Source organism: Panthera tigris, chromosome F2 (assembly GCF_018350195.1).
Source record: "Panthera tigris isolate Pti1 chromosome F2, P.tigris_Pti1_mat1.1, whole genome shotgun sequence".
In the NCBI taxonomy this organism is placed as follows: domain Eukaryota; kingdom Metazoa; phylum Chordata; class Mammalia; order Carnivora; family Felidae; genus Panthera; species Panthera tigris.
In genome coordinates, this window is record NC_056676.1 from 53542757 (window position 1) to 53562765 (window position 20009).

At 39.5% G+C, this 20009-nt stretch overlaps 1 long non-coding RNA gene across 1 annotated transcript in view; it reads left to right on the forward strand.

Annotated features, from left to right (window-relative positions):
- LOC122234919 overlaps positions 1 to 19225 on the forward strand; it is a 195575-nt gene extending 176350 nt beyond the window's left edge. Inside the window, exons 4-6 of the long non-coding RNA XR_006212899.1 lie at positions 15921 to 15977; positions 17501 to 17615; positions 18140 to 19225. This is a non-coding gene — a long non-coding RNA (uncharacterized LOC122234919). The remainder of the gene's footprint in view (positions 1 to 15920; positions 15978 to 17500; positions 17616 to 18139) is intronic.
- The last annotated feature ends 784 nt before the right edge of the window (positions 19226 to 20009 follow it).

Here is a 20009-nt window from a genome sequence, read left to right on the forward strand (position 1 = left end):
AAGAAATCCAATGAGAAGAGGAAAAATCTAGATATGGATATCTTAAATTAGAGAAGTACCTGGAACATAAAATCCAATCAATAAATGTCTGATGAGTGTGTTGAATGAGAGCTATATACAGCACATGCTTACATACTTGACCATCTCTATTTAAATGGACATTTTTGAAAGAAAAATATAAATGTCAAATTCTCACAATGAAATTGAAAAACAGAAGACAATAACAATAACATAAATTTTAAAACATTTCTAAAATTACTTCCAAAAAATACTCAGTCCAGATACTTGAATCAATTACTTCTTTCAAATTTCCAAAGAATAAATACTTTTCATGATAAAATTCATATGATACTCAAGTTCCTAGGAAAACATGAAGACTTTCTAATGTATTTGTATTAAATTAGCCATAACCTTGACACCAAAACCTGGCAGATAAAACACCCTATCACAGCTGGGTGAGAGAACAGCTGTCTCTTCTATTTTCAGTAAGAATGTTCTCTGTGTACCCCACCTTGTGACACCAACTCCCTGCCCAATAACATTGCATCACTTGGGGTCCCAGCATGTAACAGATGGCACAGCTGGGAACTCGGAACTTGGAAGAGGCTTTCTAATGGAGAAGCTGTTTATTGAGGTGTGGCAAGATTAAGGGAACCAACCTGTGATTTTGAGGTGCATAGTAACTAGCAATTTTTGGAAGCATTTATGGCTCACAAGCCTGAAGGGACAAATGAGGAAAAGGTGCTAGAGCGGAGGTCGTGGAAGCGGGTCTGATTGACAGAAACTGTAATTTGGGAGAGATGTAGTCACAAGCAGAACCACAGCAAAACCAAGGAGGAAATGGAGGAGGGAAACAACCAAATCCTTTCCCTTCTCCTGTCTTCCAAACTTTAGTGAGTGCTTTTCATTGTCTCCAAAAGAAGGCTGAAGGCAAAGGAGCCCAACTGATGGTGTTGGGCACAGATGAGGACTAAGAATCACAGGGGGGTGCGGTCAAAGAGAACAAGTAGACATTCACCCTGACCACTTCCACCAAACTTCTTTAAGTGCTATGGGTTGATGTGGAGCAGGGGGCAGGAGGAAGGGGAAATGGGTGATGGGCATTGGGGAGGACACTTGCTGGGATGAGCGCTGGGTGTTGTATGTAAGTGATGAATCACAGGAATCTACTCTCAAAGCCAAGAGCACACTGTATCCACTGTATGTTAGCTAACATGACAATAAATTATATTTTTTAAAAAAGCTGTGGCAAAGAGAAATTGTCTAGGGACTTAGCATGGTAAGTATTTAGTATCAAAGCCTGAATACCTTCCTTGCTCTGAGACATTCTCAGAAACATTCCCCAAACTTTTATTCACTCAACCTGAGCCACTTATCCAGACCTTCTTGCCTCCAGCAACTATGCCACCTCTGAAATACTGATTTCAAGTATTCCACACTCTGAATTGAATTTATGATGTATTATCCCTACCTAAGATGATACAGCCAAATAATTCTTCCAACTAACGAAGTTCTGCAACATCTACCTGCCCCCAACACACACAGACACACACACTCCCTCACACACAGATTTGCTATTCATCACCATATTTCACCTCACTTGCCTGTTGCTTATTTATTTGCTTGCTTGTTTGTTTATAGAAAGAGAGAGGAAGAGTGCATGTGGGAAAGGGGCAGAGGGAGAGAGAGAGAGTCTTAAGCAGGCCCCGTGCTTAGTGTGGAGCCTGACATGGAGCCTGATCCCACAACCCGGGGATCATGACCTGAACCAAAATCGAGAGTCAGATGCTCAACCAACTAAACCACCCAGGTGCCCCATCACTTGCCTGTTTTTTCCAGGTTAGAGTCTATAATCCCAGGATTTTAATCCCTCTCTTCAGGTATTAAACTATTCAACTATGTGGCCTCTTGCTTCCTTTGGAGCTCATTGTCAAGAATTGTAAAGTGTCTAATTATTTTTACTACTTGCAAGTTAACAAGCCAACCTGCCACTATTTCATGGATGCTGGCAGAAGACACAGCCTACTGAATCAGAGACAAGAGTTTTATTACTCCGCAGTAGTGGTAGCCAGAGCATCGGCATTTTTCCTCTAGTTCCCTGAGCCCCAGTTCCCACAGGGTGACACAGCGAGGTTTGGGTGACACCTGTACATTCAGTGGGCTGCATTACAGAAGAGGAGCCCTAATCGTACAGGACCTGAATCAGGTGTAATTGGCAGGAAACATGCCCAATATATTAAAGACATTATCTTTATTATGCTGGAGAGTAAGCATGCCAGCCTTTTATTCTGGAGGGAGAGAGTCTATTATTTCTATTTTCCAAGCCCTTTCACTACACAAATGTCCCTGAAAAGATAGTCAGTGCTTCTGCTCACAATCTGTGCAGAGACACAATAGTGCCATGGAGAATTTCCCAAAAACCTCATCTGTGCCTGTATCCAAGCAGTCAGAGAAACTGCTAAAGATGTCATCCAATTAAACAGATGTTTCCTTCTCTTACCACTCTGTCTTTTTTTTTTTTACTGGATTATATTCATCAGCCTACAAATTCTTCCATTTCTCACTTTAAAAACTCAAGTTCCCCTCCATCTATCACTTAACCTCTCTGCTTTTCTTCGGAGTAAACCTTCCTCAAACAGATAAATTACACTCACTCTCTCTGCTTCTTTACCTTTGCTTTATTCTATTGGTCTTTCTGTCCAATATTCATAAGTGACTTTTGTCCAGTAAAACATGTAGCCAAGTTTACAGAGATTTCTCTTATTTCTGTTGAAACTACTTAAACATTTTCAAAATAGCTAACATCCTTTCTTCTTGAAAATTCTCTTAACCTGGCTTCTATGAGGTCAGAGATTCACCTTTCTGAATGCTCCTTTTTATATATCCTTTACTGGAACTTCCTTCTTTGTGTACAGGACTGGTTTCATAAATGTGCAACCTGGGCAGTCATACTAGGCTGCCCGTCCGCCCCCCCTTAGATGGGCCTCCAACTCGGTTTAATGCTCTGTTGTAACCATCTTGAAGTTTTCAATAATTTTTGAACAAAGGGCTCTGCAATTCTATTTTGCACTGAGCCCCATAAATGACATGGCAGGTCCTATGTTTCCACTCTGAAATATGGTAGCTCCTCAAAACTGTCTTCTCCCTTAACACGCACTTTGTAGGTAATTTCATCTCGTTCTATGGTTTTAAATAACATCTTTTTTTAAATTAATACGTTTCTTTATTTTTGAGAGGCAGAGAGAGACAGAGCGTGGGTGGGGGAGGGGCAGAGAGAGGGAGACACAGAAATCTGAAACAGGCTCCAGGCTCTGAGCTGTCAGCACAGAGCCTGATGCAGGGCTTGAAGTCAGGAACCGTGACATCATGACCTGAGCCAAAGTCGGATGCTAAACTGACTGAGCCACCCAGGCACCCCTTAAATACCACCTTTATTCCGGCTACTCCCATAAGTTTTATTCCAGCACAAAATTCTCCACTGAGTTGCTCACGTATGTCATATATCTCCACTTCGATGACTAATACCCATCTCAAATTTTTATGTCCAAATAAAAGTTCTTGATTTCACCTTTGCTGCAAAATTTCCCTCTTTAGGTTCTTATATCTGTAAATGACACTACTGTTCATCAAATTACTAAAGCCCCAAACCCAGGCACCCTCCTATAAAGTGTCCCTTTTCTCATCCTCCCTACAGCTCATAGTCAAGTCCTGACAATTCTACCTCTAATTTGTATCTGGAGTCTGTTTACAACCCGATATATCCACTGCTTCCATTGTCTGGTCCATGTCATGGCCACTTCTCCTCAGATGCCTATAATAGCTTCCCTTCTTGGATTCTTTTCTCCCCTTTTCTTTCCAGACAATTTATGCTCCCTAGAAAAGCAACATATTTTTGTTTGTTTGCTTACTTTCTTAAATTTTGTGTTTTAACACAATTTAGAATTACAGAAAAATAGCAAAAGCAGTATAAAAAATTCCATATATCCATATCCAAGATTTCCCAAATGATGAAATTTTACCACATTTGTTTTATCAATCTCTCTCATGTATATATAATATTTAATATGTTACATATGTACGTAAATATGCATATATATACAACTACTATTGTTATTTTTTCCTAAATAACATTTGAGAGTAGGTCACAGATCTGATCCCCATTTACCCCTAAACACAGCAGTGTGTATTTTCCTTAAATAAGAATATGTTCTCAGTTAACAATGAAGAAATTAACTGTGATACAAAACTATAATTTAATTTATAGCCCTAATCAAATTTGGCCATTTGTTCTGGTAATAACTTTTATAGAAAACCTTTCTTTTCTGGTCCAGGAACTAAGCCAGGATTCATTTTGCATTCAATTGTCATGTTTCTTTATTTTCTTTAATCCAGAACACTTTGTCTTGCCAAAAAATAAGGAAGTCCTCAAAGAATGATGGAGACATGTTGAAGGATGTCAGTTTGAAGAGGCTACTATTTGTCAAATCTGGGACAATTAGAGCATCAAAATAATTCATTATAATAATAGATTATAACCCATTGAATAAAATAAGAATCCATGAGCCCATACTGATAAAAGGAAATAAACCAATAAATAAATAAATGGAGGAAAAGAGAAAGCCCTTCCCTAAGTAGAAGGTCAATAGATATGGAAGAAGTAATGGCATTTGCAAATCATCAATGAATAGAGCACTATATGCTTGGTGCTATGCTGGATTCTGAGGATAAACATTTTCCAAAAGCAGACACTGTTGTGGAGATAAGACAATGTCCAAACCTCTGAGGCTTTGCATCTAAGGCCCTTATGGCCCGGACCCCATTGGGTGTCTCCAGTCTGATCTTATATGACCCTCTCATCACTCTCTTTACTGCAGCCATGCTCAGCTAATTTCAGTTTCTCTCTTGTCCTGCACTTTCAGACATCCTCCATTTGCACACACCAATCTCTTTAATTTCCTTCTCTGTGCTCCCTCCCATTTGCAGTTTACAACCAAGTGTTACTTCTTTCAGAAACCTTTCCTCACTTTTCCATTACTCCTACGACAAATCTCCTTAAAATATGACTTAAACTCTCTTCTCTGTCCTATAACACTATTTTCCCTATATTTTAACTGTTGCTTTATTGTTTTTCCAACCTTCTAGATTGTAAGCTTCTTTTTTATTAATTGATTTGTTTTTAAATGTTTTGTTTATTTTTGAGAGAGAGAGAGAGAGTGAAAGCAAGGGAGGGGCACAGAGAGGGGGACAGAGGATCCAAAGCAGGCTCTCCACTTATAGCAGTGAACCCAGTGTGGGGCTCAAAGTCACAAACCATGAGATCATGACCTGAGCCAAAGTCACATGCTCAACGAACTGAGCGACCCAGGCACCCTGACTTTATTTTTAGAGAAATTTTAGATTTAAAGAAAAATTGAGCAGAAAGTATAGATATTTCCTTGTATTCCCTCACCCCTTTCTTACCCTCAGTTTCCCCTATAATAAACATATTGCATTCATGTGGTACATTTATTATAATTGATGAATCAATATTGATACATTATTTTTTAACTAAAGTCCATAGTTTACATTAGGATTCATTCTTTGTGTTGTACAGTTCTATGGGTTTCCTAACTGTATGCTTCTTAAGGATAATGATTTCTAGAGACAACATAATACAAGGTATATCATAGTTCATAAAAATACTTCCTTACTGAATGAATGAATGAATACAAGCAGAGCCAAAATCTAGAGTAAAAGAGAGTCCAAATTCAATGGACATGTGTCACTCTGGGCTTACCCAAATCTTTTGATTACCTGCCCCACATTTTCAAAGTTCCCCACACTGTGAATCTCAATATAATGAACACCTAATTTCCCACACCTACTAGTCTTTAAGGTGCAAATGTGTGATATGTGCTCAGCCAATCAGATATGCTGGTATAAAACTTTGGCTCAAAAGTAAGCTATGGAAAAAATAAGTGAGGTTCTAACTATTCATTCTGATGGCTGAAGTGGCAGGAGAAGTAGTAAGGGTGTGGGATGGGTTGTAGCAATAGTTCCTGTACCAAGCTAGTACTGTGGTCTTCTGGGAACTGACCACCAGCCTATAGGCTGCTCCTCCTACTGTTCCAGAAACTGAGATGTTCTGTACCACTTAATAAATCTCTTTCTCTTTAAGCCAGTTGGAGTGGATTCTGTTGTCTGCAACAAGGAAAGAATATATATCACGAAGGAGAACTATTATGTACAAAATGTCGGTTTAGTTGAAGCAAAGAGTACACTTGATTTAGTCCTAAAAGGGGGAAAGTATTTGGGTTTGATAAAATGTGGGAAAATCGGTCCAGGTGAAGCAAGGACACATAAGTGGGAAAGTGCAAAACACATACAGGGATAATGAGTAGAGTCATTTGGCCAGAATAGCATAGATGAGAAACTGTTAGAGAAGAAAATCAAAAGATTTTTGGACCAGATTTGTAGAGTATCACGTGGCAGAATAAGAACATTATTCTGAAACAAATAAATCAATTAGTTCACTATGTGTTATCTGGAAGACAGCTATTTCTCAATTTCTTAGGATTTCTTTGTTTCCATATCACATAAAGCAGGACATATGGGGTGCCTGGGTGGTTCAGTCAGTTAAGCATCTGACTTCAACACAGGTCATGATCTCACAGTCTGTGGGTTCAAGTCCCTCACTGAGCTCTGTGCTGACAACTCAGAGCCTGGAGCCTGCCTCAGATTCTGTGTCTCCCTCTCTCTCTCTCTGCCCACCTCCCCCACCCCCGCTCACGCTGTCTCTTTTTCTCCAAAAATAAATAAACATTAAAAAAAGTTCTAAGGAGAATATAAAGCTTAGCCCATTCCTGGTTTTTGCTATAAATCTAATCTCTATAACTGGCCATGTAACAGAACCATAAACTCAGAACTACCAGGACAAATTCAGCCTGCCATATTTTCTTTGGGAAGTACAGTTTCTTTCTAATTAATTTGAATGTGACTGTCTTTAGGATAGATTTGAGCTCTCTGGTGTGGCTTAGTCCCCACCATTCCTATGTTTATATACATGGCCGTATCACATGTTTAGTTTGGAACTGCAGCTATAGCTCTAATTCTGGAGCTACTTGTCTTAATTAAAGTCATCCTGTATGTCAGTTTACCTTTGCTCAGGCAAAAATTATATGCACAGAACTCAGCGTAGTGTCTAGCACAGAGCAGTCATCCAACACATAGTTCTTGACTGAATGGATTTATTTGACTATTGAATAGCCTTTGGGTCTGGATGAACTTCTTTTGAGGCAGCCAGATTTGCATAGGAGATATCAGAGCCTGGCCTGCTGATGGTTAAGATGCTTCTAATATATTTGATGGATATTGAATCTAGACATCCCCATCTTTGAAACTTACACTGTATCTTTTTTATTAAAGAAACCTGCCATGAAGTGAGGAAAATAACAAGTAATGTGTCCAAATGTTCTTTGTCTGAAAAGTTGGATTATACATTATCTTACTGAATTTTAGCAAAACCTCTGTTTAGTATGTATTAAAGCACCCATTTTATATTGGATAAATTGAAGTTTGAAGATACTGAGGGATTTTTCTCAGCTCACATAATCACTCAGCAGCCAAATTGGACTTCAAACACAAAAAGGTCTTTGTTTTTTTCCCAAGGACAGTTTTGTTCCTCTTGTCTTCTGATAAAGTAGGGCAGATATGTTCAGGCTCTTTGGAAGAGGGTGCATCCTAAGTGTTACCTGACCTGTTGAAATAGACTTGAGCATATGTGGAAAAGCAGATCTATCCAGCCATCCACCCTGCAACTCACCCTTCTATGTGTCCATCACACAGACAAGGTAGATGAGAATCCCTCTCTCAACTTCTACTTCTCTTAGCCTTTATGTTTTTTGACTTCTTTCCTATTTTAAGATTCCAAAGATATTTTTAAGCACTTGTCCCTATACTAGACATGTTTATATACTAAATATTATGGGGAGGCTTGAGAGAGGGAGCACAGAGTTACTTTCTTCCAGACTCTGTATCTTCTAGGTCTCTGAGCCTCTCATAGAAGAGAGATAATGTAAAAAGAAAATACTGAAAAAACATAGAAATGTCTTAACTATTTGGTTTTGAATAACTTGAAAGTTTTGAATAACTTGGTTTTGAATAATTTTACCATATTATAGAATAAGCTAGTGTTGCAATAGTTACTTGAAAGCCTGAACCACATACACATTTAGATGTGAATTCAGTCCCACAATTGTCCCTGTCATTAGGGTTTCCTTTTTACAACACTGTGTTGCCCATTAAGAAATTCCCTTTCATCAACAGGAAAGCAGGAACTCAAAATATGTCCATTAAAAAATATTTGGGACCAGTTTTACTCTGGTAATGCTTTTGTCTTGATTACAATAATATACGTTAAACCGAACCCAGTCAGCGTTTCTGCTCTCAAAGAATTGAGTTAATTCATCAGCCCTGTTTGAATCTTTTAGCCACATAATTTCTCCTAAACTGGGTCACAGGTGGGTGCCTAAATACTTCTTCAGGGCTAATACATGTTCTTTTAGACCATTCTTATATGCAAGTGGTTTCCATATATTTAGACTACTACCTCAAAAAATAGTAAAAACATTAAGTGCTAGGAATTGGATTCTTAAAAAAAAAATTGGAAGTCCATGCTAGGTTACTTTAAATATCCCTATTGGTAATAGATAAGAGGATACAGAGAACTATTGGGCAGGTGGCTTTCCTAAAATGGAGCTTGTTAAATAAACCACATTCATGACTATTAATTAGGATGATAGAGTTTATAGGTGGCACCTTTTCAGAAATATTATCTGTGAAACTTGGCAGGATATTTAGAAAAATCTCATAGAATATTCTTAAAGATGAGATAGAGACTGAAAAAATTTATAGTTGGTAGTACAACTGTTTTCAAGGTATGAACACTGGAGCTTTTTTCTCTCTCAACTCAGACGCATTTCACACAGGCAATGTTTGACCAGGATAATTTCCTACTATATCCCAAAAGGCAGATTTACAGCACTTATTATCACGGTTTCGCTTCATCATAAATAAAGAGACAAGATTTGGTCCTTCAAAAACTGTATATACGTAAAACAGACTGCTCTGTCAAAATATCTCTGGTTTATTTTCCTTTTTCACCAAAACATTCTGTCTGGGCCATGCATATATCAATATGACCTTGCTTCTGCCCTGCTACAGAAGGGTACTCTTGAACCAAAACCTCCAGTATACAGAATGAACCCTGCTTTACTTCCCAGAACTTCACAAAAAGAGCCTTCCATCAAACAGGCTGATCCATCACACAAAGACTTTTTTGATCTTTTTTTTGTTTGTTTTTAATTAAACTCTATACCCAACATGAGACTTGAACTCATCACCCTGAGATCAAGAGTCATATGCTCTTTTGACTGAGTCAGTCAGGTGCCCCAAAGACAACTTTTTTCAACCAGCTTTTACCGAGTGCTTTCTATAGACAAGGCGCTGTGGTCAGTACTGAACTAACAGGGTTTCATTCAAATCTTCATAACAATCCAAAGGATTAGGTATTATGTCTTCAAAAAGTTTGAAAACACTTGACACACAGAGATTTAAAGTGTTTATACTAGATAACTCAGGAAATAAGGCGTACAGTTTATTAGATGAATGATAAACACAGAAGACTTTTATGCAATGACTTCTGAGAAGAAGAAATTACCCTGTGTATGAGAAACTGTCAGACACCTTCAAGATTCTCCTAAGGAAATGCAAGGATAGAAGCTAAGACAGCAGCACCACAGGAAAATGTTTTAGAGAAGCTTCTTATTGTGTAATCACCAGTTAGATATGACTTTTTGTGGTCTTGGAATGTTGGTCAAGTTCCAAAGGCCATAAGCAATAGGCACCATATCATCTATGTATAACCTGCCAAGAAACTCTGACTCCAATTTTGTGATGCTCGGCCCATTGCTTATCTCCAGGTTATATAAAGAAGATGGGTGGGGTGAAGTTGGTTTGAAGCTCTGCAGGGATTATTTCTTTAGAGGAGAGCTGCAAGATTGTTGACAGACTTACCGCTGCCCTTGAAAAGCCCTGCGAAGGAGCCCATTTAAAATTTAGTCACAGTTCTTAGAAAAGTCAAAGCCTAAAGGTAGAAGGCTGATCAGGGATGCCCAATCTGCACTAAAATGGGCTTTCTGGAGCTGTCTACACTCCAACAAAGAAGCTTCTATGGACTTAACTCCTGCAAACTCCTTGAGGAGTTGTGCTCATCCCAGTTAAGGTGCAGAGCAGTCGACCAGCAGAGCAATTGCCTATGTCAAGGGAACTCCTGGGTGGACTTTTCTATAGGGGGAGGAAAACAAATCTAAATACCCACAAAACACCAATCAATAAAGAATGTTTAGGTGTCTAATGTCCCAGAGATGCAACTGTGATGGGCAAAACTGTACCCATCACATACTCCCTCCCTCCATGCTACAGCCCTTGCCCTTCCCCTCTAACCTTGGATGCAGAATTATAAATGGGGAGAAAAAGCAGCCAGGCAGTTTTGGGGAAAGGTGGAGAAGTGGCTAGCCATGCTCTCTCCTGCACTAGCTTGGGTCAAGTCCAGCGTATGGGTTGGGATAGAGTATAGAAGTGTTAAATTGAAGGAGGGTCTGTAGTGATAACATTAGGTTAAATTGGATAGTTTATGGTCTTAAAAATTAAGACTTTTCATGTCACTGTTTAGAATGTGTGCAGAAGCTATGAAATGTATCTAAAACCTCATTCAGTACGAAGGAAAAAACAAGCCAACAGAATGGGTTTGCAGATGCAATGGTGTGGAAAAAGGAAATTATGATAATATGCACCCTTAAAAATTATAACTTCTTTGGGGCGCCTGGGTGGCTTAGTTGAGCGTCTGACTTCGGCTCAGGTCATGATCTCACAGTTCGTGGTTCAAGCCCCGCATCAGGCTCTGTGCTGACAGCTCAGAGCCTGGAGCCTGCTTCAGATTCTGTGTCTCCTTCTCTCTCTGCCCCTCCCCCACTCACACTTTGTCTCACTCTGTTTCTCAAAAATAAATAAATATAAAAAGAAATTAAAAAAATATATAACTTCTTTAAGAAACTGACTAGAATTGAAACAAATCCTTGATCAATTCTTCTTATTCAAGATCCCAGATCTGCTCATAGTTACCTGATCAGTTCCCATAACCACTAGATTTGGTTTTTGAGTCTGCCTTACTCCTTCCCTTATATTTTATATTCTCTTACATTTTCTTGATTTTCAGATTTGGTTTTCTGGCTCCTTCTCTGTCCCTGCTGCTTCCACTACCTGATTCTACTTAACCAGGATTAAGGTGGAATCCAAAACTAAATCCATTGTTCTCATTGTTGACCTATACTTGGGGAAGAGTCTAGTTCCTGGTCTTAACTCCTTCAACTTTCTTCTATCCCAAAGAATTCATTAATTGGACTATTCTCAGACATGATAATAAAATAATGTTCAAGCAAGAAAATATAAACTGGCCACATCAGCACAATGACCTGTTCAACCTCCCATCAATGAGGGATATGGATAACGCCTGAAGAATCATTTCCTAATACATTTACCACTTGTTTTTTTTTATTAGTGTGTTATTGCATTTATATTATGAAAAGAGTTCCCTCTGCACCTTCAAATAAACAAATGTTTACTGTTTAATTAGCTTCTGTAATGAGCTAGTACTTTTATTAACTAATTTCTAACCTTCACAATACCATCTTATTCAAGTAGGCATTATTTTACTTGCCATACTGATAAGGAAATTGACTCAGAGAGCTTTCATGACTGGCCTAGTTCATAACAGAACTAGAATTCAATTCCATATTTTACTGATCCACAAGGAGCTAGAATTTGGCAAAATATTGATTTAGAAGTGAATGCGTAACAGATGTTGGGAGGATCATGGTGAAATTCCAAAAGGCATATTTTAGGATTCATGAAGAATACTTCAAAATATTAACTGAGAAATGAGTTGGATAAAGACAGACGGAGGGAGAGAACTTGGCTTTGGCAAAGATCCCAGCAGTAGAAACTGCCAGATGCTATAAATCACAGCCAGTGCTTGGACTTGCCCCTAGTTTTGGACAAATATCCACTGTGTAGTACCACCAGAGGGATGGACTCAACTTAATGCCTGTGCCACTATGGCTGGCACCTGTTGGAATTTCAAGATTCATTCTCTAACTGAACATGACAGGGTACGTAGTCAAAGGCTCCCACTCCAAACTCAAACTGAGTGCTTGCAGTTGATAAATGAAGGGAGATTTGAAGTCAGATAAGAAGCAGGGTTTTTCTTTCTTGTCACAAAGTGCTTGCTATTTCAGCCTTGTGATTGTACTGTATTTCAGAGCCTGGCGAGGGAAAACCATCATGGCCATTTTATGTTGACAGAGAATTTCATGGGATACATGTGCCTTCTCAATAGTACATGTGATGTTTCTCTATGATACCCATGGTGGGAGCTCTTTGAAGAGTGGCATTTTGTGCTCCAGCTGTGATTATGGTATAGTGTGGTGTGGGTGGAAAAGGACATTCTAGAGTCTAGTGATAAATTTGCAAGTTGTTTCCATGGCTATCAAACATTTGTGATCCTGGATAGAAGTCCTGCAACAACAAATCTGTTTACCCATCATCTCTATAATCAATGGCAGTTATAACTCAATACTGTATTTCAGATATTAATTCAGAAAGTATTTATAAGGCACATAACATGAGCCAAAAGTCAGGCTCTGAGAGTACGGAGGTGAGCAAAATAGACATAAGTCCTGAACCTCACAATCACCTTTCCAACTACAGAATAGAATTCAGCAGAATACTAGTCCACTATGGATTCTCCTTGGTTACTATCAATAGTAAAATTAATAATTACATTTGCGCAACAAAATAAAATAATACTGAATCATAGCCCAAAGTATAAAAGAAATATCCATGATCCATATGAATATAAATAAATGATTGAATAATTAAACAAGTGGGGAGAATTGGCAAATCTCCCATGAAAAAGAATTCCAAATAAATTATGTTCCATCTCCACCCTCAAGGAGATGGAACATAATACCCCACTACCTAAGTATAGGTGGCTTAAGTATGGGTGACTTCCTTTTAAAGAATATAGTATGGAAGGGATCCTGGGAAGATGGCGGCGTAGGAGGACGCTGGGCTCACCGCGCGTCCTGCTGATCACTTAGATTCCTCCTACACCTGCCTAAATAACCCAGAAAACTGCCAGAAGATTAGCAGAACAGAGTCTCCGGAGCCAAGCACAGACGAGAGGCCCACGGAAGAGGGTAGGAAGGGCGGAGAGGTGGTGCGCGCTCCACAGACTGGCAGGAGGGAGCCGGGGTGGAGGGGCAGCCCGCCGGCCAAGCAGAGCCCCCCCGAGTCTGGCTTGCAAAAGCGGAGGGGCCAGACGGGGTGTGTTCTGACAGCAAGCGGGACTTAACATCTGGAAGGTTATAAGCTAACAGCTCTGCTCGAACAACAGGAGGGCTGGAGGACAACGGGAGGGAGAGTTGTTGAGCCCCAGAGGACAGAGCTCAGCTTGGCGGGGAACAAAGGCACTCACCAGCGCCATCTCCCTTGCCCATCCTCCAGCCAAAATCCCAAAGGGAACCGGTTCCTGCCAGGGAACTTGCTTGCACCGCGCAAACACCCAAAGCTGTGCTTCTGCCGATCCATCCCTCTGGCAGGTCTGACTCCCTCCTGGTGCCGCAGGGCCCCTCTCGAAGCCGATCTCCGAAGGAAAAGCGAGCTGAGCCTGCCCCTCCCGCCCCTGTGCACCTTGCCAATCCACCCCAGCTAATACCCAGATCCCCAGCACCACAAGCCTGGCAGTGTGCAAGTAGCCCATATGGGCCACGCCACCCCACAGTGAATCCTGCCCCTAGGAGAGGGAAAGAGAAGGCAGAACCAGTCTGACTGTGGCCCCAGCGGTGGGCTGGGGGCAGACATCAGGTCGGACTGCGGCCCGCCCATCAACGCGAGTTATTCAAGACAGCACAGGGGAAGTGCCCTGCAGTTCTGCACCACTCCAGGGACTATCCAAAATGACGAAACGGAAGAATTCCCCTCAAAAAAACCTCCAGGAAATAACGACAGCTAATGAACTGATCAAAAACGATTTAAACAATATAACAGAAAGTGAATTTAGAATAATAGTCATAAAATTAATCCCTGGGCTTGAAAACAGCATAAAGGACAGCAGAGAATCTCTTGCTACAGAGATCAAGGGACTAAGGAACAGCCAGGAGGAGCTAAAAAATGCTACCAACGAGCTGCAAAATAAAATGGAGACAACTACGGCTCGGATTGAAGAGGCAGAGGAGAGAATAGGTGAACTAGAAGATAAAATGGAAAAAGAAGAAGCTGAGAAAAAGAGAGATAAAAAAATCCAGGAGTATGAGGGGAAAATTAGAGAACTAAGTGATGCACTAAAGAGAAATAATCTATGCATTATTGGTATTCCAGAGGAGGAAGAGAGAGGGAAAGGTGCTGAACATGTACTTGAAGAAATAATAGCTGAGAACTTCCTGGATCTGGGGAAGGAAAAAGGCATTGAAATCTAAGAGACACAGAGAACTCCCTTCAGACGTAACATGAATCGATCTTCTGCACGACATATCATAGTGAAACTGGCAAAATACAAGGATAAAGAGAAAATTCTGAAAGCAGCTAGAGATAAACGTGCTCTAACATATAAAGGGAGACCTATAAGACTCGTGACCGATCTCTCTACTGAAACTTGGCAGGCCAGAAAGGATTGGCAAGAGATCTTCAATGTGATGAACAGAAAAAAATATGCAGCCAAGAATCCTTTATCCAGCAAGTCTGTCATTTAGAATAGAAGGAGAGATAAAGGTCTTCCCAAACAAACAAAAACTGAAGGAATTTGTCACCACTAAACCAGCCCTACAAGAGATCCTAAGGGGGATCCTGTGAGACAAAGTACCAGAGACATCGCTATAAGCATAAAGAATATAGTATGGAAAGGGGATTTAAAAAAAAACTAACTTTACAGTGGTGAAACCTTGTGAAGACTACATCAGCCAGGTGATCAAAGTTAACACCAACAAGGATAAGGCATACTGATAGGGTGTACCTTTGATATGATGTGGTGAACATGGTCTTTTAACTCTGTGGTCTTCCTCCCCCAAACACATAACCCCAATCTAGTCATAAAAAATTCCAGTGGAGAGACAGTCTACAAATTACTCAACCAGTACTTCCTGGTTATCAAAAACAAGCAAAGTCTGAGAAATTTTCACTGTCAAAAGGAACCTAAAGATGGCTACATGTCATGTGGTACTACGGATGAGATCCTAGAACAAGGAACAAGAAAAAGGATATTACATAAAAACTAAGAAAATATGAATCAGGTATGGCCTTTAGTTAATAACCATGTATTGATATTGGTTAATTAATTGTGACAAATGCACCACACTGATGTAAAATGCTAACAATAGGAGAAACTGGGAAATCTATATATAACCTTCAAATTTTTAAAATCTAAAACTGTTCTAAAATAAAATGTTTATTTTTTAAGAAAAATAATTATTTCAATTCCTTTTATAGTTTCCAAGTTACTTTCATACCCATTAGCATATTTTAGCTTCATCAGTTCAATAAAGAATGGACCTTCCTATTGTGCCAAGTACTCTTTAAGGCGCACAGAAGCGGCCCCTAATCCAGAGTGTATAATCTAGCATTACATGGATGGGAGTGTTGGCCTGCCTAGTGTTATAATGCCCATTTTATAGGTAACTACACAGTAGTATAGGGAGATTGAGATTTGCCAAATTCACATAACTTTTAGGAGTCAGACCAAGAGCTCAATAGTAAGTTTATAACTAAATTTATTTCTTTTTCTATTAAAATATATTTATAACAGGAACTAATACTATTTTACCTGACAGGCTCCATCATAACATGGATTTCCAAGACCACGTCAGCATAGGTGCCTGTTTCCAAAGGTAAGAAAATGTCCTTTATTTTGCATCATTGTCCCCTGAGCAACTGAGCATGCTCTATGAGGTTCAGACCACCTGGGGTTCTTATCCCTGAAACTCCTTAGTTGATATAAAACAAAAAGACTTGATTTTAGTCCCATAGTCTATGGTCTGTGTATTCTAATCTTTTAATCAAACAACATTCTACCAAGTTGAATTTAGACTGCATAATGTATGCACTGGAATTCATAAGTGCATATGTGCATAAGTGCATAAGTGTATATGCTTAAATTCCAAGTACTTACTTACAATGGTGGCGGAGCAGAATGACATAATGGAAACATCACTGGTTTGGAGTTAGAAGACATAGATTCAAATCGTAGCTTGGACATTGTCTAGTTTCATTATTTTGACCAAGTTTTATATATATGTGTATATATATATATATATATATATATATATATCTTTTTAGAGTAACAATTTCTTCATCTGTAAAATGGGAATAATATCACTTACTTAGACGTGTTTAAAGTATGAAATAAACATATGTGATATGCCTCACCAAGTACAAAACCTGATACAAAGTAGGGGTTCAATAAACATTGTTAGAAACTTGCTAGGGCATGAGGTACATGGTTCTGGGTGAGAGAGTGCAGGGAAAGAAGAGCAACAGGATAAAGATGAGAAAGTCTTTATTAGACAGTCGTCCAGAGAAATGGTCACCAGACATGTAGAACATAAACAAATTTTCACAAAAAGAGATGACAGCGTAATTTGAAATGACACAGGTCTCTTGATCCACTGAATCAAGAGGTGTTGAGATTCTCTGAACACTTAGGGCCTGGAAGGTAATCCAAAATGCTTGAGCATATTTCTGTCAAAACAAGACCAAATAATTTCTTCTTCATGTCTGACAACTTGACAAATCACATAATCCAATGTGCTAATCTAGAGGATGAGCCTTTTTATTAATAGCTCTTGTTCACCTGCCAGCTCAGTACTCACAGCTATGCCCAAAAGTAGCACCAGAAGGTTGTACAAACTCTTTCATGAAGTTAAATGTAATGAAACCCCAGACTTTTTACATTATAAATGGTGCCTCTTGGTGTTCCTTAAAACTAAAATATACAAAGAAGATAAAATCCCATGGCTCTGGTCCTGTACTGAAGGTCCTCTAAACATGGGCTCTGCAGTTTACAGCTCCGCCTCCTATGATCCCTTGGGGCAGGGTGGGGGATGGTCAGCAATGGGACACGACTTGTTGGATACCCAACTCTTTTCAGAGAATGGAAGAGAAAGCTTCCAAAGGCTGTTTCGTTGCCTCTGATGCCCCCGCACTTTCCCTCCTAATATATTCTTCTGACCTTCAGCGTTTGCAGCAGCATGTTAGGACTCTGGAACTCTATCACATATTTTTCTGTTTGGAAGTTGCCGCTTTTAATTGAAACGTTGAATTTATTTTCTGTATGTGAGTTTTACAGCTCTAAGCCATGAACATTTTCAAAAGAAATCAGCTCAATAATAAACATACATAATTCCCATTATAGGTAATGATCTGTGTGGTTTAGGGCTGCCAAGTTGAGCCCCAGATCAACCTCCGGAACTGTTTTGAAGGCCTAATATGTATAGAGGCATTACTGGTGCCGATCCCAGCCATATGAGGTCAGTGTTTCAATTTCCCTGACAGTAGCTTCACTGGCAGGACAAAGTGTACAAGGGTTGCCAAAGCTAACATATCAGGTAGCTGGGCTTCCAAACAGATGTGTTCCCATTTCCTGTTATTCTCCCTTTGTCTTTCATTGGCAATTTCTATGTGTATACCAAGCCAAATTGTGATGCTTACTTGGATGTGTAAGCATCAAAGCCCATTATCGTCCTTGGCCATACATGGCTGAACTTGAGAGTGCAATCTGACCCATGGTTTGATGTAGTTGGAAACCTTTAAGGCTCCTTATCCCATGGCTGAATTATTAGTTTAATCTTTCTGGTGTTACCAGGGGAGGTGAGAGTTAGGGGGGAAAGTAGTGGAAATGAGCATTACCTGACATTTGTCTCCCCTTAACCTGCTTTTTGCCAAATCTTAGGCGCATAATATCCAAGATTTTAGTCAGTTCATGCACCAGCTAAATAACTGCATCAAAATTACCTGAGATATATGCTAACATGCTGACTTCCTGACCCTACAGCAAACTCATAAAGTCAGACTTTCCAGTATTGGGACCCCAGAATCTACATATTTTTAACCTTTGGATTAACAATCATGTTTGGGATTCACCAAGAAGATTCTCTTTCATCCAAAGCATTCTTAAAGTGTGTAAACCTGGCTCAGGTTATCGCTAATTGGAATCTTTCACATGGCTCGATTTTGATCTACAGCAGAGGTACAGTACCACAGTAGAAGTAGATCATTAGATCTTTCCAGTTTGTTCCAGAACTAATGTCAACTCCTGGAGAAGGCACAGGGCTAATGGAAAATGGAGGAACCCATCATTGAGCACTTGTTACATGGTAGTTACATAGTCTGTGAAGTGTTTTCCATGTGTAACATGGGAAAAAGCTATTTGTAATTTATAATTCTCTTCTACCTTCTAAAGAAGATACACCTCAGTGACTGGAGGCTTCCTTGTGGACTGAAAAGAATGATTCCTGAGGAGTGATGTTTGGAGGAAATGGATAAGAGTTAAATTGAGCTGCATGATAAAGGGAGTAAAAGGGGGTGAGATGGGAGCATTAGGTGCGGGAAGAGAGAGACAAACCTGTAAAACCAGGCCCTGGAGGACAAGGAGAGAAGAGATTTGAAAGTGAGAACTGGTCTGTGTATGATCAGAGGGCTGCTCTAACAAATAGAACTCAAGATGTAGTGGCTTAAATGAGATGGCATATTTTGCTAGCATTTAATAGTTCAAAGATAAATAGTTGGGAACTTCTAAACTTCTAAAGATGTTTGTCAGTATTCTTTAAACCACAGGAAATGGAAAAGAGTGCAAGACAAGCAGCTTTAACTCTGAGAAGATGACAGGACAATTGGAAGCATCATTGTTCATACCCCATGGGCCTGACTTGGTTACTTGGTAACACCTGAATGAAGAGAAACTAAAATATGTCATCTCTAGCTGGGTTTCCATGTTCTCAGCTAAAACCTGGAAGCTTCTGTTGCTAAAAGGAAGAAGGGATATATTGATATAGTGCTACAATTAGCAGTCCTGCCTACTTGGCAAGAGATAGCTAATTCCAAGTTTCAGCTTGAAATGGTATGTATCCTGTGCTGTATGAACGCCCACTTCTAACTTTCCCTCAATGTATTTAGTAAAATACACATTGTTCACTAGTGTTTTGGAGTGGTTCCTTTCTAGTTAATGTAAGCAGCCAAGTTCTGCTTCAAAGTTGGCACGCTGGGGGGAAAACAACAGCTCCACCCAGGGATAGCAACAAATGAGTTGCAAATGTATTATCCTGTTACATCTTCACAACAAGCCCTATTAAGGACCCATCACCATCTTCTTATTAAAAGAGGAAATGGAGGCTCAAAATGTAAACAACAACCAGTAGCCACACACCTAGGAAGTGAAACTGTTGGGATTCCAGCCAAAGAGTGCCTGATTCCAAAGCCCTTGCTCTATAGCCTGGTGCCCACTTCATGCTCTGCATATTCTACCTCCTGTCCTAAGGAAAGGAGACTCATTGGGCCCAAGTATGTGGGTTATTTCAAACTACCACTTTGTACATCTATTCTCCCGCTCTCTCACCCAGAATCATGTACCTCATCCCCTAGCAAGTTTCTAACAATAATGTTTATTGAACCCTACTTTGTATCAGGTTTTGTACTTGGTGAGGAACACACATATGTTTATTTCATACTTTAAACAGGTCTAAGTAAGTGATATTCCCATTTTACAGATGAAGAAATTGTTACTCCGAAAAGATATATATATATATATATATATATATATATATATATATATATATATAAAAAGCTTGGTCAAAATAATGAAACTAGACAATGTCCAAGCTACGATTTGAATCTGTCTTCTAACTTCAAACCAGTGATGTTTCCAT